Raw genomic sequence first — 5762 nt, 5'->3', positions numbered from 1 at the left:
AACAAAGAGGTTAAATAATTTACCCAGGTTCTCTTAGCTAGTAAGTGGCAAAGCCGAGCATCCAACAGGATGCTCAAAGACCAACTCTATCATCACTACGTAAAATTACTAATAAAATATATTCTGGGGCACCTGGCTGGCTCAGGTGGGTTAAGCATCCCACTCTTGGCTTTGGCTCAGGTCATGATCTCACGGTTTGCGAGTTTGAGCCCCGTGTCTGGCTCTGTGCTGCCAGTACGGATCCTGCGTGGGATTCTTTCCCCCCGCCCCCCCCCACCCTGTCTCTTAAATAAATAACTTAAAAAGTATTTGTATCCTAATTACCTAAATGAAATTTGGTATTCTTCCAGGCATACACATTAGTTTAATCATGGACTTCTCTAACTATAATCCTTCAAATGTTAGGTCTTCCAGGAAGTCTTATTGTCCACTTGATCCAATTTGAATTTCCCATTTTAGGGCTTGCATGGCTTCACTTATTGCATGTACCACTGTTTCCCATTATGGTTGTTATTCTTATCCCTCCCTCATTCTCACTAATTGTAAGCTCCTCTAGGTCAAGCATAACATCTTATTCACCTTTTATAGTCTATCCGGCAAATTAACCAGTGCAGCAATGGTCTGCCCTCCACTAACACTCTGTGAGCTTCAACTCAGCTGCGTGGTAGATTGCAAATTGCCACGATCTCTTTCCACTTCCTGTCATCCGGAAGTAGCGCATACTTTGCTCGCTCCTGGATCTGGTCCGACCTTATATTCGCTTTGGACAACACAATGCCGCAGAAGTGACTTGTGCAAGTTCCAGGCTATGGCCTTCAGAGGCTTTGCATGCTTCTGTTTTCTCTAGGAAGGTTGCCCAGCCGCCATGTGAATAAGCTCCACGTAGCCTGCTGGAGGATGAGAGCCCATGCGGAGTAGAGATGAGTCATTCCGAGTCAGCCCCCACCCAACCACTCAGCTGACTGCAGTTGTGTGAGTGATCAGCCAAGATCAGCTATGTCTGGCCAGATTGCCAGAGCTACCCTGATGAAGGTAGCTCAGAGAGCCAACTCACAAGGTTGTTGTATAAGTCAGGGTTCTTAAGAGAAACAGAACCAATAGGATGTGTGTATTTATATGTGTGTGTGTATGTGTATGCGTGTGTAGATACATATATATTTATATGTAATTTGTTCAATTTTATATAATTTGTTTCATATATATGTATATGTATATATATATATGTGAAAGAGAAAGGGATTTATTTATTTTAAGTAATTGGCTTATGTGATTGGGGGTGGCAAGTTTGAAATTTGCAGAACAGGCTGGTAGGCTGGAGACCCAGAGAAGAGTCGTGTTACAGCTTGAGTGCAAAGGTAGCCTAAAAGCAGAATTCCCTCTTCTTTAGGCCTCGGTCTTTTTTTTTCAGCCTTCAGTTGATTGGTTGATGCCCACCAAATTTATGGAGGGTAGTCTGCGTTGCTCAGTGTCTACAGATTAATGTTAATGTTAATCTTATCTAAAAAAATACCTTTACAGGGGCGCCTGGGTGGCGCAGTCGGTTAAGTGTCCGACTTCAGCCAGGTCACGATCTCGCGGTCCGTGAGTTCGAGCCCCGCGTCAGGCTCTGGGCTGATGGCTCAGAGCCTGGAGCCTGTTTCCGATTCTGTGTCTCCCTCTCTCTCTGCCCCTCCCCCGTTCATGCTCTGTCTCTCTCTGTCCCAAAAATAAAATAAAAAACGTTGAAAAAAAAAATTAAAAAAAAAATACCTTTACAGTGACAGGCTGGTGTTTGACCTAATATCTGGGTCCACTGTGTAGCCAGGATGACACATAAAAGTGACCATCACTATTACCAGGTTTAAATGTTAAATTTTTAATTTTTTTGGATTTGATAGAGCACACATATCAACAGGGGAGAAGGGCAGAGGGAGAGAGAGAATCTTAAGCAGGCTCCATGTGGGGCTTGATCCCATAACCCTGGGATCATGACCTGAGCCAAAATCAAGAGTCTGACGCTCAACCTACTGAGCCATTTATGAGTCCCAAACACCAGGTTTAGGTTGGTTTTAGGGAGCAAAAACTATTTGATCTGGTTTGTAACCATCATCTCTGCTGATCTCTCGCATAATCAGCAGTCTTAAGAATTATTCAGCAAAGATGCAAAGTTGAGTAATTTCAAAAGAGAAAATAATTTTCTTATCCATGAAATTTTAAGCTTTGAAATATATATTTATAGAGAAAATAGTTTAAAATGTTGGCATTAGCTTTCTATAAACAAACTTCCTCTCTTTGCGACTGCAGTTGAATGGGACATGTGTCCAAGAGCAAATCAAAGCAAATACACACTTGTCTTTCCTGAAAGAAGGTTCGGTTGTTGTGTAGAAGATTCTTCTCTTCCATCTAGTAAATGTTAATTGACCTCCTTACCTATTCCATGCCAGACCCTGAGCTAGAGATTCCCTCTCAGCATTAATCTCTGCTTTCCTGGTAGAAAAGTAAAAGAGAGCATCTTTTTCCCATAGGAGTTCATTCTTTCCTTAAGACAATTTGCTCTTTTTTTATGTTCTGTCTCTATTCTGTGTGTTTAAGTACTTTCACTAGAATAATATGCACTGGCTGTTCCCATGGAAGAAATTACTCTTTTTTTCCCCCAGTCCAAAAGAAGTGTAGTATTGAACTGGTCCAGCACAGTCCTTCTTGCCAGTTCTTTGTTTCTTCATTTTGTTCACAGATCTCTTGAGGCAAGGATTACAAGCAGTGCATTGTTTGTGTTTCTGCCTTTTGGCAGCAAAAAAAGAGCTTGAAAATACTCCAGTAAGGGTATTTCCTGTGCCCTGAAATAAAAGAACTAGATGAAAGTGCTACTCACTTGAGATCTGCAAAACTTTCCAACTATAGTCAAATCTTGGCTTTTGACTCCTCTTCAGTTCTGAGACAAGGAATCTGCCTTCTTCCTTGAAAGTTTCTCTTCTGGCTGTAAACATTCTAAATGCATTGTACTATATTTGAGGACAAAATTTATGTTAGAAAGGAGATATAATTCTAATAAGAACGATTTATAGGAGCCTCAGTGCTCGGTTACACTGGCTGAATGTTGTGCAAACATTATCTAATTTAACCCTTATGACAGTCATGTAAGTTAGGTATGAAATTGAGGCAAAGATATTTACTTAGTAATTTGTTTAAGGATACTCAGCCAGTAAGTGGCAGGCTGGGCATGAACGCCTGAGTGTGATGCCACAGCTTATGGTCCTGATCACTACATTAGATAGACCAACGGGATGGATAAACCAGAGCAGTGTTTGCAGGGTGATGGTGCAGTTCCAGCTTACTGGTCAAGAATGCAGGTCTCAGACCAGTCCTGCCTCAGATCAACTCTTTGTTGCTTTACTAATTAGCTATTATTTAATTGCTCTGTGTCTCAGTTTCTCTTTTAAGTGAGGATAATGAGGGTCACCTGGGGGGATCAGTCAGTTAAGCATCTAACTCTTGATTTTGGTTCAGGTCATGATCTCACTGTTCATGAGCTCAGAGCATCAGGCTCTGTGCTGACAGTGTGGAGCTTGCTTGGGATTCTCTCCCTCTTTCTCTGCCCCTCCACTACTCACTCTCTCTCTCAAAATAAATAAATAAACATTAAAAAAAATGAAACGAGGATACTGATATGCCTTTTCCTCGGGTTGTTATAGGGATTAAGTGAGTTAGTACATGTAAGGAGCTAATACCACTTGGCACATCCTAAATTCTAAGTGTTACCTATTCTTATAAAAATGTATGAATCCTTTTCATCAGGATGCCAATTTTTGGGTTTCCTGTGCAGGTATGTCAATAATCTTACGTTTAGTTGCAAACGCCTGTTAGATTAAAGTTGTTTCTACATGATGCCAAAGTCCAAGAAAAGCCAATTTGGAAACAAGTCAAGCCAATTGCCAGTTCAATGAAAATAATAGACTCATTATTTGGTGTTCTGAGGAACAAAAGCAGCAACACTTTTTATCACATAGCTTTTTAAGTCTTTCCATTGGTTGCATAATTAAGATGAAGGCAAACTTCAATTTGTTAAGAAGAAAAAGGAAGGAAAGCTGGTGGGGAAGTTAAGACTTTTTCAGAGTGGTTCCATACCATGCTCTCTCTAATGGTGATGTAGAAAGTTCTGGAGCAAAATGTGGAGTGGTCAAAATAATAGGAGTTACACATGGTTCTTTTTTTTTCCTCCCCCCAGGAGTGCCCACGAGTACCTGTCCATCTTAGACAAATCATCAATTGTTCTATAATTCAGTTTTTTTTTCTGTTATAATTAGTGAATTCAAGTTTTTTACTTAACTGCTGCCCGAGGAGATCTAGAGTACTTGTGTACTGAGTACCTTCTAAGTAGTTTTGACATATAGAAAGCCCTGCTGGGGCTTTCATCTTTTTTTCTAGAATGTTCCATATAATAGCAATTTCATATTATTAAATGTATATATTTTCAAAAGGTAGTTACAGCTTCCATAACAACTTTTCTTTAGAAAATTGGGAAAATGCATAAAAGCATAAAGAATAAAATGAAAATCAATGTAGCCCCACCACAGTATATTGGTGCATTCATTTCCAGTAAAAGTTTTAAAGTGCTCACGTGGCCTGGTGATTTCTGAAGATATATGATAAAACGAAAATCTGGGTATTCATGCCGTCCCCAAGAATGGAGTTATATGGTACTTGATTCTATTCATTTTACCATAGCTTTAAAAAAAAAAACAAAAATATTTTGAGCTGAAATAAAGGTAGAAATTGTTAGCCTGAAAGAACACCTCTAAGAGTTTAAGTCAAAATAAGGCTGTGTTAGAGGTTTCTGTGTGGAAGTTGCCGGTGGACTGGACTTCAAGGACACCGCCCTGGAGCCAGAGCTGGAGTCGCAAGGCCAAGGCGAGCGGAGGTGGCGGCGCCAAGGCTCCAATAGGAGGCGCTGCTGAGCCGGGCGGGTCTCCGAGAACCCACAAGGGCCGCCAGGTGGTTCATCATGGGTGGCTTTTTCTCCAGTATCTTTTCCAGTCTGTTTGGAACCTGGGAAACGAGGATTTTAATCTGGGCATTAAACGGGCCAGGAAAAACTATGATTTCGTGCAGATTGCAGGTTGGAGAAGTTGTAGCTACTATTCCTACTATTGGATGTAAAGTTGACACAGTAATATACAAGAGCCTTAAATTCCAAGTCTGGGATTTAGGAGGACAGATAAGTAAGTATCAGGCCGTACTTTAGATGTTATTATTCAAGCACAGATGTAGTCATTTCTGTAGTGGACGGTTGTGACAGGGACCCAGTTGGTGTTGAGAGTTAGATGCCATGTTGGGGGAAGAAGGACTGAGAAAAGCCATTTTTAGTGGCGTTTGCAAGGAAGCAGGACAAGGAACAGCCATGACTGTCTCAGAGATGACAAATTCACTTGGGTTACCTGTGTGGAAGGACTGAAATGGAAGAGAGTAAAAACTTGAGCAACCAAAGGCATTGGCCTTGATGAGACAATGGAATGGTTAGTTGGAACATTAAAGAGCAGACAGTAATTCAATCACTTCTGCCCTCTGAAATGAAGCCCACATCACACATCCCTTTGGAAACAGGTAAGTGTGTTTCATGCTACTAAATATTAAAAACGGCGTGATTGTTGGCATATACTGAACTGACTGCAATATTTATAATAAATATAAAAAATAAGTGTTTGGGAAAAAAACAGTATTTGGTTAGAAGCCTCATTCACGGTGATTGAACCAACTGAATGTTTTGTGTAATGTAAAACCCTTCC

At 40.7% G+C, this 5762-nt stretch overlaps 1 pseudogene; it reads left to right on the top strand.

Annotated features, from left to right (window-relative positions):
* Positions 1-4944: 4944 nt before the first annotated feature.
* Positions 4945-5529, top strand: LOC115511452 (annotated as a pseudogene).
* Positions 5530-5762: the final 233 nt, after the last annotated feature.

The sequence above is a fragment of the Lynx canadensis genome, chromosome B1 (genome assembly GCF_007474595.2).
Source record: "Lynx canadensis isolate LIC74 chromosome B1, mLynCan4.pri.v2, whole genome shotgun sequence".
Lineage (NCBI taxonomy): Eukaryota > Metazoa > Chordata > Mammalia > Carnivora > Felidae > Lynx > Lynx canadensis.
Note: the sequence above shows the minus strand (reverse complement) of the source record. Positions and strands in the feature narration are given on the sequence as shown.